The sequence below is a fragment of the Sceloporus undulatus genome, chromosome 8, assembly GCF_019175285.1.
Source record: "Sceloporus undulatus isolate JIND9_A2432 ecotype Alabama chromosome 8, SceUnd_v1.1, whole genome shotgun sequence".
NCBI lineage: Eukaryota > Metazoa > Chordata > Lepidosauria > Squamata > Phrynosomatidae > Sceloporus > Sceloporus undulatus.
In genome coordinates this window covers 38,043,866-38,064,474 of record NC_056529.1, presented here as the reverse complement: position 1 = coordinate 38,064,474, position 20,609 = coordinate 38,043,866, and the positions used below count along the sequence as shown (strand labels likewise).

The following is a 20,609-nucleotide window of genomic DNA, read 5'->3' as shown; positions in this document are numbered from 1 at the left end:
GACAGATGGCCATCCAGCCTCTGTTTAAAAACCTGCAAGGAAGGAGACTCTATCACCCTCCGAGGGAGTGCATTCCACTGTCGAACAGCCCTTACTGTCAGGAAGTTCCTCCTAATGTTGAGGTGGAATCTCTTTTCCTGTAGCTTGCATCCATTGTTCCGGGTCCTGTTCTCTGGAGCAGCAGAAAACAAGCTTGCTCCCTCTTCAATATGACATCCCTTCAAATATTTAAACAGGGCGATCATATCACCTCTTAACCTTCTTTTCTCCAAGCTAAACATCCCCAGCTCCCTAAGTCGTTCCTCATAGGGCATGGTTTCCAGACCTTTCACCATTTATGTCGCCCTCCTTTGGACACGCTCCAGTTTCTCAATGTCCTTTCTGAATTGTGGCGCCCAGAACTGGACACAATATTCTAGGTGGGGCCTGACCAGAGCAGAATACAGTGGCACTATTACTTCTCTTGATCTAGACACTATACTTCTATTGATGCAGCCTAAAATAGCATTGGCCTTTTTAGCTGCCGCATCACACTGTTCACTCATGTTCAACTTGTGGTCTACTTGGACTCCTAGATCCCTTTCACACGTAGTTTCATTCAGCCAGGTGTCACCCATCCTATATCTGTGCATTTTATTTTTCCGCCCTAAGTGCAATACCTTACATTTCTCCGTGTTGAATTTCATTTTGTTAGCTTTGGCCCAGCTTTCTAGTCTATTCAGGTCATTTTGAATCTTGATCCTGTCCTCTGGGGTATTAGCTATTCCCCCTAATTCTCTGCCAATTCTCTGCCAAGGAGTGCTAAAGAACCTCCAAATCCCACTATTCTGTAGGATGACACCCTGACCTTTAAAGTAGTGTCAAACTGCATTATTTCTGCAGTGCAGATGCACCCGATGTGTCCACAGGTCACATAATGTTTACATCTGGAATCCCCCCAACAGATTTCAAAGGAGATGAGCTCCATTGTTCTCAGTAACCCGCATTCATAAAGATTCTTTAGAAAATGGTGTAGAGGTGTCAGCACTCATGGAGTCAGCATGGGAGGACTTTTTGATTTCCAAAGATAATAATATCTTCTCCCCTTCTCCCCTGGGATCTCTTCTTCCCTCTGGAGTCCTTACAATTGCTTAGTGTTTTTTGCCCAGCGTCAAAAGATTGTGTGATGTATCACCATCATAGTGCAAAATATTTGGGGGTGATGTAGTCTTGAGTGGACTGCTAAGAGCTCTTGGTTTCACAAAAGCCATGTTTCTGGTGGAGATGAAAACAGTTAAAAGTGGTTGGATCTTCAGGGCTGGATTTTCCCCATCCATCCATCCATCCATCCATCCATCCATCCCTTCTTCTTTGGATTCTCCTTTGGGTCATTACTATGAGGACTTCATCATGTTCCTTTCCCACATTTAGATAAAGAGGAGAATGAATGCTTTACCATTTCTTCTTGGGTATCGCACAGTGTGGTTCCTGCACCTTGATATAACAACGTTGGCAAAAACGGATGCTGCAACCTTGTTGTTTTTGCAAAGGGAGACCTCACAACACCTTGACAACCTTTTCTTTCTGACTAGATTAATGTATCCATGCAACGTTAGGTAATGGTACTCATGTAACAGCGAAATGTCTGGATATGTCAGCACAACCTTCCCTTGTTAATGCTGACAAGATGTCTTCTGAATCCCTTAAAATAGGTCTACTGTTTCTCACTTTTGAGACAAGCACAAATGAATGCTGACAATCAAGTGCGGGAGAATGTCAACATTTGTTGGTGAATCTCTAGAGCTGTCGGTCGCGCTTCACAAAATTTATCAGGGATTGCCCTTATTCGCACGCCACATACCCTCCAACATTTCACAAATGGAAACTGGGACACGTGTGGCCAAGGGACATCCAAGTGTGAACAAGATGGTCAAAAATTATGAATGAGGAAGAGCAAGCAAGCTAGGAGAGACTGTAGTGGTTTGCTTTTGCCTGAGTCAACTGGGAAGGACAAGATTCTGCCTTCTCCTTTCCTCTCCCACCAATGAAACTAGGGCCTGTTACAGACTGCCAAAATAAAGCTGCTTCGGGTCTCTTTGGAGGTATGCTGTTTAAATGATGCATGGGTCCTAAGAATCCAGAAGCTGCACCAAAGCCGCACTCCAGTGCTTAGGAATGGAGTGTGGCTTTGGCGCAACCTCCGGACTCTTAGGACCCATGCATCATTTAAATAGCATACCTCCAAAGAGACCCGAAGCAGCTTTATTTTGGCAGTCTGTAACAGGCCTAGGAGGACAATTTAAAAGCTGACAGATGATCAATCAGAACAACTGGAGGATATATCCTAGTGATGGTTTAATTCTATTCTTCACTGTAAGGGTGCACGTTGTTCCCTATCCTTACCTATTTTGAGTTTGTGTGGTATCTGTATATACTTCCCTTCAGTCACATTATGAGACATGACTCCTTTTGGTAAAGTCCTGCTTCACCTTAGATCTGTAGTTCTCAACCTTCCTAATGCCGCAACCCTTTAATACATTTCCTCATGTTGTGGTGACCCCCAACCATACAATTATTTTTTGTCTCAGTTCCTAAGATCATTGGAAATATGTGTTTTTCTATGGTTTTAGGCGAATTGTGTGAAAGGGTCATTTGACCCCCAAAGGGATTGCGACCCACAGGTTGAAAACCGCTGCCTTAGATTGAAGGGCCATAAAACAGAGACCTTGTACTGAGGTTCTGCTTGTTTATTTCTCCCCAAACGCTGGACTTCCAGCAGTCTGAGAACTTTGTTTCTTGAGCCGTTGCAATGGTCATGGATAGCATGCTGCTCCAGACTCATGGAGCTTCAGGAATAGAGATTCCACCAAAACATTAGGAAGAACATTAGGAAGAGTGGTTTGACAGTGGTTTTTCTACTCTCTTGGAAAGTGGTGGAGTCTTCTCCATCTTTGGAGGTTTTTAAACAGAGTGTAGATGGCCATCTCTCAGGGGTGCTTTGATGGTGACTTCTTGCACGGTAGAATGGGGTTGGATGCCCCTTGGGGGTCTCTTCAAACTAGGATTCTGTGTATAGCAACCTCAATTCAACCAGCTATTGTAAGAAACGTTACCTGTGCAACCTCAGTACAATACATTGCCCAGATCTGCACCTAAATCACTCCAAATGGGACCATGGGTTTTATGGGACCTCACATTTTCCTGCCCCACCTTTTTCAATTCAAGGAATCTTACAAGGAATACCATAGACATTTTCTGTTTTCCTGGCTTATTTTTTCTTCCTCCTGCTTAAGAGTCTTGGGAACCATCCATGATACCTGATCTTACTGGAGATGTAAGGAATGATGGATGCTACATTTTCCGGGGACACTGTCATCTGAGATCTCAGCATGTTTGGTTCAGACTTCATTTCAGGTTTCACACACTGCAACGCTATAGTGCTATGATTTCACTTTAAGCGTCAAAGCTGTGGATTCCTAGGATTTGTAGTTTGGTGAGGGAGTAGACAAACCTTGTCAAGAAAATCCTACAATAGGTTTGCCATAAGTCGGAAATGGCTTAAATGTACACTTACACATACAATAATAATGAGCATCATCATCGATTGATCATCTAAAGAATGGCTCCTCTGTGTGTGTAGTGTTCTTGAAGAGTTTATTCCTGATGTTTCACCAGCATCTGTGGCTGGCATCTTCAGAGAATGCTGGCATAGAAGTGAGTGGGGTATATAGTCACACAGTCATATACCCAACTCACTTCCATGCCAGCATTCTCTGAAGATGCCAGCCACAGATGATGGCAAAATGTCATGAATAAATGTCTAGAACATGGCCACAGAGCCCGAAAACCCCACAAAAATCTATGGACGCCAGCCATGAAAGCCTTCAATTTCACATTGTTTTTGAATAGTCTTTCCATTCCTAGCTGCATAGCATTATCACACACATACTCAGCAAGCTCAATCCTCTGATGCATAACTTGATCATTGACTGGGAAAATTGCTTTGACGTACCAACAGAATATCACTATGATATTAAAAAAAGAGTTCCCCGACAGGGTGCCGTTATTACAACATTGCCTTCACAATGCTTTGGGGACTCCTGATAGACCTTCAGGTTGCTGTTTATGGCTCGTGCATGGCTTGAGTCCGTGAAACCCAAATGAGAGATATTGTTTATGGTTAATATCCCAGTAAAGTCAATGGGACTTAAATGTGCGGGGCTGTGTCGCCGACTGTGATTAAAAGCAACTTGGAAGGAATATAAGGGGTTTGAGAAATAGGATGCGTTTGGAGTGTGTTTGCTGCAACAGTGACATCTTGTGGTTGTTTCCCACCAGAATAAGACTTGTTCCATCATAGAATTGAAACCACTGCAAAATAAAAATACAGTAACAATAAGTGAAACTTGCTAGTTATATTTTGAAAATGCACTTTGTGCAAACTGGGTTCTGAAAACTCTAAGTAGCGCTTATTCACTTTAATCGGCATGTGCAAGCTTTGCCTTCCTTGCAATATGATGCATACCTGTACATTTTCTTTCCAGTGTGCTTTATGCGCATACCTTAAGTTTCTATGTGCCTGTCTTGAAAAAAATATATTGTTTCTACTGTTCGCAATTTAGATTTTCCTTCTGTTTTCTCTCCTTAAGCCACTTTCTGATAAGCAACAAGCAGCTACCTTGTTTTCATGCTTTTTTAAAGCGTTGTTTTTAAACTGTTGATGCAACATAACCTTCTGTTTGTTTGGAATTACGTTTTGGTGTAAGGAAGATGAGGCAAACATATTAACAAACCAGGCGGAAAAAATGTTTCCTATCAAATCAACTGCAAATATTTAATTATGTAGGAAGATATGCTCCCAACATTAATTATGTTTAGCAGACCAGTGCTGCATAGTTTTAAAAATGAAATGAAGAAATGCTCTGGTGCAGTATATTAAATTGCTTCCTTTAGCACTGGAGAGCCAATCTGGTCTAGTGGTTTGAATTTCTGACTAGGACTCTGGGAGACCAAGGTTCGAATTCCCACTCAGCCATGGAAAACCAGTGGGTGATCCAGGGCAAGCAACAGTGTCTCAGTCTCAGTGGTAAATTTCCAAGAAAACCCTAGGAATGATAAGACTTCCATAAGTTGGAGCTGGAGTTGACTTAAGAGGAAAGCCTGTTGTGTTCTGAGGGTTGGACAAGGACTCTGGAAGACCAGGGTTCAGTGTTGCCAATCACCCTTGAATGAAATTCCCCAATTGGGTTCCCAGAATGCCCCCAAATTTCCTGGAATGGGGGTCGGACCTCTGGGTCAGGTGGGGCTTCCGGGTCAAGGGGGGCACAAGGCACTATGGGAAGGCTAAAGGGGTGGGACTTCCGGGATGGGAGGTATGTTGGGAGGTTTTTTGGGGTGGGGAGGGTTTGCTTGGCCAGGATTAGCCAATTTCTTGGAATGTTCCCAGAAAAATCAGAAACATGGAAATTGAACGGAATGCATTCAAATTTCCCGATTTCCCAGAAATTGGCAACACTGCCAGGGTTGTCCTGTTGTGTTTGGAGGGTTGGACAAGGACTCTGGGGGACCAGGGTTGTGCTGTTGTGTTTTGACTGTTGGACAAGGACTCTGGGGGACCAGGGTTGTGCATTTGTGTTTTGAGCATTAGACAAGAACTCTGGAAGACCAGGGTTGAGCTGTTGTGTTTTGAATGTTGGACAAGGACTCTGGAAGACCAAGGTTGTGCTGTGAGTTTTGGACAAATACTCTGGTGGACTAGTGTTTTGAGCATTAGACAAGGACTCTGGGGGACCAGGGTTGTTCTATTATGTTTTGAGTGTTGGACAAGGACTCTGGAAAACCAGGGTTGTGCTCTTGTGTTTTGGGTGTTAGACAATAGGAGACCAGGGTTGTGTTTTGAGCATTAGACAAGAACTCTAGAAGAGCAGGGTTGTGCTGTTGTGTTTTGAGCTTTGGACAAAGACTCTGGGGAACCAGGGTTGGGCTGTTGTGTCTTGAGTTTTGTATTCTGTATGGTGAGAGGAGGTCAATGCTGTGTGTGCATGTGACACCATGACTTACTGCACCAGGTGATGCCAACCCTAGTGATGCCACTGCAGAAGCTCAGGAGTTAAAGAAATCAAATCTGGACACTATGAGTTAAATCCTAGTTGTGAGTCCCAACTAGAAGAGACTACTGACACACAGTAGTATTAATGTAGCTTGATACTGGTTTAAATGCCATGGCGCCATCCTGTGGAATTCTGGGATCTCCAGAGCTCTTGGAATATATCACAAAACAACAAATCCCAGAATTCTATAACATTGAGCCATGGCAGTTAAAGCTATGCCAAACTGGATTTAATTCTGCAGTGTAGATGCAGCCTGTTTAAGATTAGTGCTGTTATGATGCCTTGGCTCCCTTTAATGGATGGGGAAAGTAAGTAAAGTAAATGGATCTCAACTTCGACAGTGTTGTGATAAGTGTGTGTATGTGTGAGGAAGGAAGGAAGGAAGGAAGGAAGGAAGGAAGGCTGCATTTAGTGCTCTAGCACCATTGCTTTAGTAGTTAATGCTAGGCACATTTTTCCTTGTAAGTCCCTGGTCTTTCTGATGCCTTCCCATTACATGTCCTTTAGGAAAACTTGAAAATTGTTTACCCACCTTACAGAACATCATCGGCGACAAAATGAAAATAGCATCATGGACATACTGCTGGATTGCATTGAATATTGCCGTGATTTTTGCCCCGAGGCAATGACTCAACCAAGGCTGGGATTTGACTAAAGGATTGTTGTGTTTTGGCATTAGGTCCCCTGAAGAGGTATTTGTCGACTTGCTGGGTTGGGATCTGAGGCGAACTTGACAGGTTGCATGTAAAGAAACGGCAGTTTTTGAGAGAAGCAGAGGGAAAGGGAAAGAAGGAGGCAGAAAGAGTGCCGCGAGGTGAAGTCTTAAGCCGCCTTTTGGGCATGGGTTTCTCTCTTTCTTTAGGGATCTGATGCACACTGGCATATTGTCTGCCTCTTAGGAGCACATATCTTACTTGCTTCCATTTATTCTCGACTTCTGTGTTTGCAAATAGAGCAAATATTAGCACACAAAATTACATTTCAAGCATTTTCCATCTCCTTTTGGGAAGAAGCCACAGCCCAGGCAACTTTGCTTTGGAACTTCTCAGTATAAGTAAGAAAGTAAGTAATTAATTTGTGTAGCATAAGCCATTGCAAAAAAGGAATCCAAATAAAACACAACAATCAGATACATTATAAAAGTAGTATGATACATCACATAGCTAAAACCATCTAAAGACATTATAGGCTCAAATCAAACTGAATAAACACCGAGATCAAATACACTGGAAATGTGTAACACTACTCCACAAAGCAATGATCATCCAAAAAGAAGTTTTTATAGGTTCAAATCTATCCTAAAACCTAACCTTCATCTTTACAAGCCTTACAATTGATGCTTTAAATGCTAAGCAAGCTTCCTTTTCAGAAGTGCATAGTATAGTGTTTCCTTGTAAAAAATTGATCGAATACAAATCAGATCTGTTTGGTGCCAGTCGTAGCTCTTTGAATAAGGCATCTTTAAAAATTGGGCATACAAGTAAATAAGCAAACTCTTTCTTCCTTAGTGATTTGCTGATAATGCCCATGAACCACAGCCAAAGTCATTGACTGGATTGGAGAATGGACAATGATATCTTTGGCTGCATCCTCACTGCAGAAATAATCCAGTTTGATACCACTTAAACTGCCATGGCTCAATGCTATGGGATTCTCGGAACTGTAGTTTGGTGAGACATTTGGCCTTCTCTGTTCTGATGCCATAGCAAACTATAGTCCCCAGGATTCCATAGCACTGAGCCATGGTGGTCAAAGTGGTGTCAAGCTGGATTATTTCTGCAGTGCGGATGCAGCTTTAGTATCATTGAATCATAGAGTTGGAAGAGACCAAGAGGGGTGATCCAGCCCAGCCCTGTACAATCAGAGATGAAGACACTATCAAAGTACCCATAACAGATGACCATCCATCATCTGTTGAAAAACCTCCAAAGACCACTTGAAATGGTCAGGCGTGCTAAACGTGGTTTGAGGCTAAACCTTTGAAAAATAGGGCATCCAAAAGCCTTCATATATAGCCTCTTGATGGCTTCCTTACTCAGGAAAAAAGAAAGATATACAGGAAAGTACAATGTGGTGTCATGATTTCAGTGTTGGACTTTGAGAGACCAGGGTTCGAATCAGTTATGGAAAGCCACTGGGTAACTTTGGACAACTCACAAACTCTCAGCTTCAGAGGAACGCAAGGGCAAACCTTTTCTGGCAAGAAAACCCCAGGATAGGTTCACTTTAGGGTTGCCATATGTCAGAAATGACTTGAAGGCACACAACAGCAACAACAGTGACTTATGTTATGAGCACCATATTAATTCCAGGACCTGAAAACATCATTGCAATAAGATCAGCACTTGTGATTAGTTGCTTTTTCAAGAAAACTGTCTGTTGTTACTCTTTTTGTCCAGCGAGAAATATGTAAGGTCCTTGGTGAACAGTCTGAAAACCCCAAGTCTTATATATTCCTTAAGCATCTCCTATGTGGTTCATGATCCAGTGCACAGCAGTCTTCCACCATGGGAATAATTCAAGTTTTGAAAAAAGAATCAATATGGCATGAGGTATTTCGAGTTCTCATTATTGTAATGTGTCCATATCATTTTCAGTGACCCCCAAAGACCTAACTTTGCTGATTTGTTCGCTGACTTATTGTGCAATTTCAGAGGGCAGGCTATAATTTCACTTGGAACTGGAGAAAACTCTGTGTTTACAGTTCTCTGTCCCTTTCTCTCACCATTAGGGCATTCAGGAGCAATCGATATTCTGTGCTTGTTACTAACAGCTGAATGAAGTTGTCAAGCAGTTAAATTACAAAGGATGCAGACAAAAGAATAGAGAATCACAGAGTTGGAAAGGGGGTCTTACCATTCCCAGGCACAGTCTGCTATACCTAAATGACATGTACTGAGTAACATAGTAACAAGGACGGAATTTATTCTGCAACTTTGCTGGTGACCTGTTGACTTATTCATTGGCACTTATGGGTAAAGATTCATTTCCGAAAGTTGTCATGCGAGTCTCAACCTATAGCAAATATCATATGGAAGGATGGAGGAGTGGAAAGATCCACTGCCATAAAACTGCAGGGTAGGAATATAAGTCTTTACAAATTTCATCATCGTAGGCCTCATTCCCACAACCTTTTAAACCGGATTGTGAATTGAACCCGTTCAAACGACCCTGGTTCCCACTTAATCCAAATCGCTGAAGTGATTCTAAGAGGGAGGCCATGCACTAGACCCATTTAACCTGCGTCATTTTGACACTGATTTTGTCCGCTTCTTTTTTGATAAATCGAATCTGCGCAAGTGTGAACTACATGCGATCGGAATCGATTTAAATTTCCCCTTTGGCTGGCAGGAACCGAATAATTTTGAATCGATTCATTTGTGAATGGGAACCACAAGTGGATTATTTTGGAAGGAAAAAATGCGATCAGGGCAAATGTAATGGGAACCACGCTCCGTTGTCAAATCGATTCTGATTGCACACCAATTTATCTGTAAGTGGGAATGGGGCAGTAGAATCATAGAGTTGAAAGAGACCCCAAGGACCATGCAGTCCAACTCCATTCTGCCATATAGGAAGACACAATGAAAGCACCCCAACAGATGGCCATCCAGCCTCCGTTTAGAAACCTCCAAAGAAGGAGATGTCACTATTGCCCAAGGCAACAACTTCTACTATTGAACAGCTCTTAGCATCAGGAAGTTCCTCCTTATGCTTAGGTGGAATCTCTTTTCCTGGAGCTTGAATCCATTGCTCCATGTCCTAGTCTTTGGAGCAGCAGAAAACAAGCTTGCTCCATCCTCAATATGACATCCCTTCAAATATTTAAACATGGCTATCATGTCACCCCTTAACCGTCTCTAGGTTAAACATACCCATCTCCCTGAGATGTTCTTCATAGGGCATGGTTTCCAGACCTTTCACCATTTTGGTCACCTTTCTCTAGACCTGCTCCATCTTCTCAACATCCTTCTTGAATTGTGATGCCCAGAACTAGACACGGTATTATTCCAGAGTCTCCAGAGTCATAGACCAACACTCAAAATACTGCAATGCACTGGCTCCTTATCTCAATACAAACACTTATTTAGATATGGAAATCCCTTCTGGAAGTCGATGCCAGCAGCAAACTCTCGCTTTAAGACAAACAGACAAAAACAAGAAGGAAGCAGCATGGAGCAGCCTCTAGTGAACAAAGCAGGCACATTGGAGAACCACAGCAGAGGGGGAGATATTTCTCTGCTAACAAGTATTTGAAGACAATTCTTCATGCCATTCAATTGCGGCTTTGCCCCCCTCCTCGGTCAAAAGGCAAAATGGGACTCATTTATATATGTATTGGTTTATTTATGGGTTCTCACCTGCCATTGTTACATGAAAAGTTTCCATCGCTGCAAAGTCTGCTGTGCATTTTCTTCAGGCAGTTCCTTCCCCGCTGTTGAAAGTTACTTAAAACCTCTCCCTCCCTTTTCCTTACTCTTTCAAAGAATTTCCTCTTCAGCCCTAGAGTGGTGACTGACTTTTCCCCATAAATGAGTTCAAAGTGATTGATTAAATGTCTCACAAAGGTAGATGAAAGAGAAAAGAGCTTCAGAAACCTGAATGGGCTTTTAGGAAGGAATCAGAGCGATACCTGCGGCTGCGAAAGGCAATAATGCAGGTTCTTATCCAAGATAAAGGGACTCCAAATATTACCTCCCCATTCGCAGCATATTAGCAGTTATTTAATGCCAGCCCTGGTTACTATAACATTCTCCTTTACTCATCCTTACCACTTAGCTATCAAGTGGTCCTGAGTCCTTACTCCAGTACCAGCATCAGTTGTGGTGAAATTTCTTTTGGTTAGGAGATCCCCAAACAAAACCAGATGAGACCAATATTTGTGGAGATGTGTTTTTCATTTAAGATGTGTGGTGTAGTGGTTTGGATGTTGGACTATGACTCTGGAGACCAGGGTTTGATTCCTGACTTGGCCATGAAACCCATTGGGTGACCCTGGGCCAGTCACACACTCTCAGCCTCAGGGGAAGGCAATGGCAAACCTCCTCTGAACAAACCGTGCCAAGAAAATCCTGTGATAGGGTCACCTTAAGGTTGACATAAGTCAGAAACAACTTGAAGGCACACAATAACACACACACACATCTCTATCTATCTACTATCTATCTATCTATCTATCTATCTATCTATCTATCTATCTATCATCTATCTATCCAGTTGCCCCTCCTTTTTCATGGGGGATCCGTTCTGGACCCCCTCACAAAAATGGAGTTTTGCCTATATAGGTGCTGGCACATGGGTGAGCACCTCATTCATTCTCTCTCCATTTGTCCCTTGCACATAAGCAAGGGACGCAGATCTGAAGATTGAGAGAACAGAGGGAGGACTCTGTGTGTGTGTGTGTGTGGCGAAACACTTGTCTGTCTCATCCAGCTCCAACATAGTATACCAATGAAAATGCAGAAATGGCCCAAGTTTTGCCAGTTTCATCCGAACATCTCATCGCTTCCGATTTATGGTGACCCTAAGTCCCACCCTATCCCTGGTTTTTCTTGGCAAGATTTGCAAATGGCCAGATTTCTTGGCAAGTAGTAAATTGCCAAACCTGATGTGACAATTAATATTTCAAATAGGTTACAGGAAGTTAACAAATTAACAAATGCGCATTCCGGACGGGCCCTATGCGGCACTGTTGTTACGCGCAAGGGGCAGCGCTTCCTGACGCGCCTTGCCCCTTGCGTGTAATGACTACATCAAAATGGCGGTGCCGCATACAGATGGGTGCCGCCATTTTGACGTTGCAGACGCACAGCGTCTGGACGTCATGCACCGGAAGTGATGCCGCCAGTGCGCGCCTCATGCCTTGCGGTGCCTCTTCCAGGGCACAGGAAGAAGCGCCATTTTGGTGCTTCTTTGTTGCTGCGCCCGGGAACCGCGTGGTTTGGCTGCTGTGGTTCCCGGACGCAGCAACCAGCAGCGACGCGAGACTGCCCCTTCTGGGTGGTCTGTAACGCGCCAAAGAGATTGCAGGAGGTTTGCAGAGTTAACATTTCAAAAGCCTGTTTCTCCACAGCAAAAGAAAACATCTGGCCATTTCTGTCTACTTCCTAAGTCTAGGCATTTCTGACAGTCTTTGTGACCGTCTTTGGAGCTCCTTGAAAGTCTCAGAGGCAGAATATTGGCTCATAGACCACCCAAAGTTGTCCGCCTCAGCCTGAAAGTCGAGTGTGCATTTGTTCGCTTCTCTGCCTTTTGGCTAAGATCAAATGTAGTATCGCATTGGTTACTTTTTCCATTCAGTAGCCATTTATTTAGCTACTGTACACAAATGGTTGCTTTGTTTTTGGTGCTTCTTATGCAGCATGCACCAAATGCTTCAGCATGCTTTTAGTCATGTTTGAGATGGCAGCCCAGAAAAACTAAAGGCGACGCTAAACTTTCATATTAACACCAGAGATGATTGAAAACTTGGCAGCAGAAGCAGCGTGCGACAAAGAAGACAAATGTTTTGTAACCTATTAAAGCGCAGCAATCGGAAAGTGAAGTGGCAAGGGTGGGACGCGGATGAAAGTTAATCACCTCCGTCGGAAAAACACATGGGAGGAAATCTCAAAGGAGACGTTAGCTTCAATAACGTTCAACATTTGGGAAGAAACTGTTAATAGTTCATCTTATAACCAGCCAAATTACTTGGCTCATATGTTGCAAATCTGCCGGAGCACTTCATCAGTTGGCGAATCTGTTGGGAAGATTAAAAGGGTGTATAAATATTGAAGGGATGCTTTGACAAACATAGAATAGCTGAAAAGCCAAAGATGGAGCTCACGTCGCCTTCTTTCCCGCCTGTTCCTTCCAGAAAAGAATTTTTTAATTGAGTACGAGGAACACTTTCTTATTCTTCATCTAAAAATCCCTTCCTTCCTTCCTTCCTTCTTTTCCCAGAGCTTGGAAAAGTTGCCATGGAAGCTGAGAGCTGTAGAAGTCGCTTTTAACATGATATTTCTACCCATTGTTCATGGTGGTCTTTTGGAGGTTGTTGATCGTTTTGTAAAGCACTTGATTCTGCAATATGGTGTTTCTTCGCTAAGATAGAAATATATTACACACATCTTAGAAATATTAGAAAGGATTGCTTTGGAAGGATGAAGAGTGCGAGGGTACCATAATCATTTGCAGAGGCGTTTCCATAAATTTCTGCATAGGTATTGCCAACTGGCAATTCACAGAATCTTAGAATCATAGAGTTGGAAGAGACCACAAGGGCCATCCAGTCCAACCCCATTCTGCCATGCAGGAACTCTCAATCAAAACCTCCCCGACAGATGGCCATCCTGCCTCTGTTTAAAAACCTCCAAGGAAGGAGAGCCCGAGGGAGGATGGTGTTCCACTGTCAGACAGTCCTTACTGTCAGGACGTTCCTCCTAATGTAGAGGTGGAATCTCTTTTCTTGGAGCTTGCATCCATTATTCCAGGCCCTGTTCTCTGGAGCAGCAGAAAACAAGTTTGCTCCCTCTTCAATCTGACATCTCTTCAAATATTTAAACAGGACTCTCATATCATCTCTTAACCTTCTCTTCACCAGGCTAAACATCCCCAGCTCCCTCAGTCATTCCTCATAGGGATTCATGGTTTCCAGACCCTTCACCATTTTAGTCGCCCTCCTTTGGACACGCTCCCGTTTCTCAATGTCCTTTTTGAATTGTGGTGCCCAGAACTGGACACAATATTCCAGGTGGGGTCTGACCAAAGCAGAATAGAGTGGCACTATGACTTCCCTTGATCTAGGCACTATACTTTTACTGATGCAGCCTAAAATTGCATTGGCCTTTTTAGCTGGCGCATAGCACTGTTGACTCATATTCAACCTGTGCTCTACTCGGATTCCCAGATCCCTTTCACATGTAGTCTTTTTAAGCCAGGTGTCCCACATCCAATATCCATCCATTTTGTTTTTTTCTACCTAAGTGCAGTACCTTGTATTTCTCTGTGTCGAAATTCATTTTGTTAGCTTTGGCCCAGCTTTCTAGTCTATTCAGGTCATTTTGAATTTTGATCCTGTCCTCTGGAGTATGTCCTCCTAATTTGGTGTCATCTGCAAATTTGATGAATATGCCCCCAATTCTGTCATCCAGGTCATTGATAAAGATGTTGAATAGCACTGGGCCCAGGACAGAGCCCCACTGGACACCCCACTGGTCACTCCTCTCCAGGATGAAAAGGAGCCATTGTTGAGCACCCTTTGGCTTTGGCCCTTCAATCAATTACAAATCCATGTAACAGTTACCTTGTTTAGTCCACATTTTACAAGCTTGTTTGCAAGAATGTCATGGGAAACCTTGTCAAAGGCCTTACTGAAATCAAGATATTCTATATCCACAGCATTCCCTTCATCTACCAAGCTGGTAATGTTATCAAAGAAAGAGATCAGATTTGTCTGGCATGACTTCTTTCTATTCTATTCCTTCGTCCATGTATTTGGGTGTTACTCCTCACTAAATCCTGTTGGATCATCCCAGGTAGAGTAGATCCACTGAGAAACTGAGAAAAAAATCAATGGTAGATCAACACATAGTAAATCTAATGGAATCAGTTGATCTTCTCTTCTCACCCTGCAGGTAGATAAATCCCATTGGATCTCCATGCATTTAAATAAAGGGCTGCCTTTAAGTCACTAATGGTCATGTTATGCAGCATGGCTATGGAAGAGAATTTCAATGCTCACCATCCCTTCTTCTTCTTTATCCATCATAACCCAACAAATAGCCAATGCTATTTTAGGCTGCATCAATAGAAGTATAGTGTCTAGATCAAGAGAAGTAATAGTGCCACTGTATTCTGCTCTGGTCAGGCCCCACCTAGAATATTGTGTCCAGTTCTGGGCGCCACAATTCAGAAAGGACATTGAGAAACTGGAGCGTGTCCAAAGGAGGGCGACAAAAATGGTGAAAGGTCTGGAAACCATGCCCTATGAGGAACGACTTAGGGAGCTGGGGATGTTTAGCCTGGAGAAAAGAAGGTTAAGAGGTGATATGATCGCCCTGTTTAAACATTTGAAGGGATGTCATATTGAAGAGGGAGCAAGCTTGTTTTCTGCTGCTCCAGAGAACAGGACCCGGAACAATGGATGCAAGCTGCAGGAAAAGAGATTCCACCTGAACATTAGGAGGAACTTCCTGACAGTTAGGGCTGTTCGACAATGGAATGCACTCCCTCGGAGGGTGATAGAGTCTCCTTCCTTGGAGGTCTTTAAACAGAGGCTGGATGGCCATCTGTCGGGGGTGCTTTAATTTGGATTTCCTGCATGGCAGGGGGTTGGACTGGATGGCCCTGGTGGTCTCTTCCAACTCTATGATTCTATGATTCTATGATTCTATGAAATACAGTGCGCCCGCATCATACGTGGGTGCCTTTTATGCAGCTTTCAGCTTATGCTATGTTTTATTGTTTAATTTTAAACTGGGAGGGAGGGTTAGGCTAGGGTTTTGTGGGTTTGTTGTTTTATCATTGTGTATTGTATAATCATGTTGTTACCTGCCTCGACCCCCAAAACGGAAGAGGCTGGATATAAATAAATATTTCATTCCATTTCATTTTGCTGAAAGCCAGGCAACAGAAATATGAATGGTGCATGTGCCTGTGGCGTGTGCTCTTCTCCGCGCGTCATGCTCGAGCCCCATTATTTTCAGTGGGGCTTGACAATATGCACGATTTGCCTTACGCAGGGTGCGTGTGTCCGGAACAGATCTCCCGCGTAAGGCAAGGGCACACTGTAGTATCCTATTCTTTGGGAAGTTTGCTTCTCTGTGTAAAGTAAAATGAAAAATAACTTTAAATCACTAATGCCTGCACCATGGTGATGTTATGCGCCAGGGCCATGGAAGAGAATTGAAATGGTGACCATGCCTTCCTCCAATTTATCCATCATAACCTGACAAATAGTATACTATTCTTTGGGATATTTGGCTTCTCTTGATTTGGCAGGCTATAAATCAATCAATTATTATTATTGTTATTGTTATTATAGAAAACTGAAACCCAAATAGGCTGGGGGTGGACAAGTTTCTCCTGCGAAGAATTTTGTTCTGTCTTAAGGTTGTTGTTGTCTTTTCCTCCTTGTGCAAAAGGGATGTCGGCAACAGAAGCGCTGAACGCGCCATTTTTCGTTGTTCACAAATCCAAACGAATAGCCAGCGATTTCATGAAAGCCCAGAGTTGAGATGTTGCTCTCGCAAAGGCAGCTTTGTATCAAAATCTTATTTACTTCCAATAAATTGGCCGCAAGCTGCTCCGGCTTTTTCTTTTTGCGGCGGCTCTTACTGGCTTTGATTACAAATTGGTCTTTTGTTGCCCCCTTCCTTCTCTCCCCACAAACACATCCTTCGCCCTGGGACAATTAGAAACGCGGCCAGTCATTAAGAACCGATTGCCATCAATTTGTCAGCAATAGTGCCGTAATCGGATAAATTAGCTCTAATTGCAGAGCATTTCAAACAAACCTTAAAAAAGAGAGAGGGAGAGAGAAAGAAAGAAAAAGAGAGGAAGTGTGTTAAGGGAGGGATGACAAGCCCCAAGCCTGGCACAGCAGTGTCTTTGCTAGCTAGAAAGAGAAGGAGATGGAAAAAGAAGCATGATTCAGTGTCACATTTCCAAAAATATCTGGGATCAGAGAGATTTCTAATATAACAGCCTGCTCTCCTGGAAGATGGCGCAGATGAAATAAAGCTCCCTGTCTCATTATCTTTTTAAAGAATCAGGGGTCCTGACTGGTCACAGCTGATGTCCTTCATCAGGATTAACATTGCTTATTTTTTTTTCCCCTTTCCGTATCAAAAGGTGGCCTTAAAACATGACTCCTCTTCGTAGGTTGCAGAGGAAGTGGCATTTAATTCGCAGATCTGGCGCAGCGCGGATTGTGATTAATCCTCCAAACTGTTACATTGCCTGCTAGCTGGTGTCAGGCCCTGAAAGAGATGTGAAGGTTCCACATGAGGAAAGGGGGGGGGGGAAGCAAGATCACTTTTTCAATGTTGGCTTTGGCTGCTGCGAACAAGGCATATTTGGGGGAGAAAGGGGGAGGAAAGAGAAAAGATTTATTCAGCTTTCCTTATCTCTGGTTCTTCCATGCTTCCTTTCTCAGAAGGTTTTGCTGTGCATTTTAGAATCATAGAGTGGGAAGAGACCGCAAGGGCCATCCAGTCCAGCCCCATTCTGCCATGCAGGAACTCTCAATCAAAGCATCCCTGACAGATGTCCATCTAGCCTCTGTTTAAAGACCTCCAAGGAAGGAGACTCCATTACACTTCTAGGAAGTGTGTTCCACTGTCGAACAGCCCTTACTCTCAGGAGGTTCCTCCTAATGTTGAGGTGGAATCTCTTTTCCTGGAGCTTGCATCCATTGCTCCATTGGGTCCTATTCTCTGGAGCAGCAGAAAACAAGCTTGCTCCCTCCTCAATATGACATCCCTTCAAGTATTTAAACAGGGCTATCATATCACTTCTTAACCTTCTCTTCTCCAGACTTAACATCCCCAGCTCCCTAGTCTTTCGTCATAGGGCATGGTTTCCAGACCCTTCACCATTTTAGTCACCCTCATTTGGAGGTGCTCCAGTTTCTCCACATCCTTTTTGAATTGTGATGCCCAGAATTGGACACAATATTCCAGGTGGAGCCTGACCAGAGCAGAATAGAGTGGGACTAGTACTTCCCTTGATCTAGACACTATACTTCTATTGATGCAGCCTAAAATTGCATTGGCCTTGTTAGCTGCCTCATGTTGACTCATGTTCAATTTGTATAGTCTTAAGTCTTAAGGGACTAAGGAGAGATAGCATCCATGAACTAATTTTGGTGTCCATTAATGGGTTCATTTATTGATTATGACAATTGCAGGGAACCCTACAATCTAAAGAGACTCCTGACAACTTTTTACACTTTGCAATAGAATGGTCCCTCCACATTTGCTGGGGTTAGGGGTGAAGGACCCCCATGAATGTGGGCTAATACACACACACACACACACACACACAGAGTTAGTCAAAGGCTTTAATGGCTGGCATCCATAGTATTTTGTGGGGCTTTTGGGGTGTGTGGCCATGTTCTAGAAAAGTTTATTCCTGGCGTTTTGTCAGCATATGTGGCTGGCATATTCAGAGAATAATAATAATAATAATAATAATAATAATAATAATAATAATAGTTCAATAAGGACTAGCACCCTAACCAAGATTTCTTGAGGGAGAGAGAGGCAGGCTAGCTCCACCAGGCCTGCCTGGAAGAAGACGAGCCCTCCCTTCATCCACCATCTTGAGGGGGAGAGAGGCAGGCTAGCTCCACCAGGCCTGCCTGGAAGAAGACGAGCCCTCCCTCCGGTCCATCTGCCTTGATCCAGGCCTCAGAGGGAGAGAAGAATGCTGGACCTGATCCCCTCCCCCCCTTACCATTCCCTTCTCCTTTTGTGTCGTGTCTTTTAGATTGTAAGCCTGAGAGCAGGGAACCGTCTATTATCTCCTCTGTTGTAAACCGCTCTGATTCCCAGTGATTGGGTGGTATATAAATAAATCCTATTATATTATTATTATTACCCATCACTGGGTATTTATGTATGGGTCAATGCTATTTGTCTTTTGGCTGAAAGAAAGATGAAGATCTGAAGATAGATTTGGGATACAGACGTTTATCCATGGGGTGGATTTTGGGGGGGCTTTCAGCAACCTTGCCAGGATAGCCAATGGATCATTAGGGATCAGGGGAGCTGAAGTCAAAGAAGATCTGCTCCGGGCCCCTGTTGCCCACCTTGACCTAGAATAATTCTAGGGAAGGGAAGAAGACACTGATAATGGATTCAGTGGCTTCCCATTGTGATTCTCCCCAGAGAATGAGGCTGACCTACACAGCTTTTCTCTCAATCTCCTGGTAGGGCAGGTCTTGGAAGAGTTATATTTGGGTCTGCCTTTGCCAGTGGGAAAGGTGAATGGAATCATGCTTCAAAAAACAGCTTTCTGAACACAATTTGCAGTGGTCCCTTCTGTGCGAATTCCCAGCAGAGGAAGCTGAATGGAGAAGGTCCATCCGGGTGACCTTTCCCTCCAAACTTTGACTATGCCCTTCAGTTCGTCTGCATGTGTTTTTGGAAAAGATGGATATACCTCTGCATATATATATATATATATATATATATATATCAGATAAATCCTTTCTACGTTACTCTGAACTTTTTAATGTTCTTTAAAATAACTAAATAAAACTTGCAACTTGCCAACGGCAATGGAGGCGGGTTCCATATTTTAAGGGCAAACTTGCAAACAAACCCATTAGAACCTGGTGAAAGTGATGAAAAGATGACTTTTGCTTTAAAAAAACATACTTTGTTCCTGGTGACCCTGTTCATCCGGCTTCAAAGTGCGCAGCCCTGATGCGTCCCTTGCTGATGAGCGTTGCGCTTAATATATGCTGGCAAAAATCTATTATTAAGCCAGGAAAGGTTTCCTTCTAATACCCTTTAAACATGTGTTTGAAATTATATTAGATCAAACAGATTGCAATAAAGAAAGGGCGGATGGAGCTGGGCATCAAAAGGCTAATGGAAAAAGGCCTTTTCATCTCTCCTTAAAGACACAGGGATTTATTTTCATCTAATGAAGCATGTCGCGCCTTTTAAAATGAGCCTGTCTTCTGATAGTTTGAAGAACTTTTCAGAGCCGTTTCCTGAAGGGCTATCCCCTGCTGCAGTCTTGCTCTCTTTCGCCTTAGATTTGCAATTGATGGAGAAGACGGATCCGTCTCTTCTCCGCTTTTGTGAACCGTCTGGGTCCATGGAAGCAAGTTTAAAGAGGAAGCATAATAAGGTACCAATTTCAGTATAAAGATGCTGGCAAAGAGCAAGGAGGTTTTGAAGAGCTATTTCAAGACCTTTTTGTTTGCAGCACCAGACAAAAGCTTCTCCAGTGGTCCCTTGGTATCCGCTGGAGTTTAATTCCAGGATTTCTTGTGGATACCAAAATCTATGTCTTCTTAAGTCCCAATAAGTACAATGGCATGGTAAAATGGCTTCCTTCATATAAAACAGGAAAATCAAATGCCTCTGAGGAAGTAGACCTAAGCCTACGAAAGCTCAGGCTGCCAACTTCTTTCTTTCGCTTAGTCTCAAAGGCACTACAAGATCTTTTTATATAAGAGAAATGGCTTTGGGGAATTTATATTGAATAGTTGAATTTGTTGATAAAGAATCCATGGATACAAAAAGCCAACTGTACAAGGCCCACGAAAATATGTGTCTGTAGCCAGAAGGTCTCCTTCTTCCTGTACAGAAGCTTTCTTTGTATTAGTTTGTGTGATGATCTAGACCCATACCATATATACTCGACTATTGGATTATAAATGCCCAACCAGTGTCAACACTCAGGATAGGCATGGCGATGTTTCCCCAGCTGCAGTGTTGTGTGGAACAAGGAGATTATCACACAGGGGTTAAGAAGTGCGAGACAAGCTCTATGCCCCCATCATGTTTACACAATTGCAGA

The 20,609-nt window shown here is 43.2% G+C and overlaps 1 protein-coding gene and 1 pseudogene across 8 annotated transcripts in view; both read left to right on the top strand.

Moving 5' to 3' along the window:
- RBFOX1 (RNA binding fox-1 homolog 1) overlaps positions 1-20,609 on the top strand; it is a 1,322,412-nt gene that overhangs the window by 609,760 nt on the left and 692,043 nt on the right. The gene's annotated exons all lie outside the window — the stretch shown is intronic.
- LOC121914982 lies at positions 12,326-12,472 on the top strand (annotated as a pseudogene).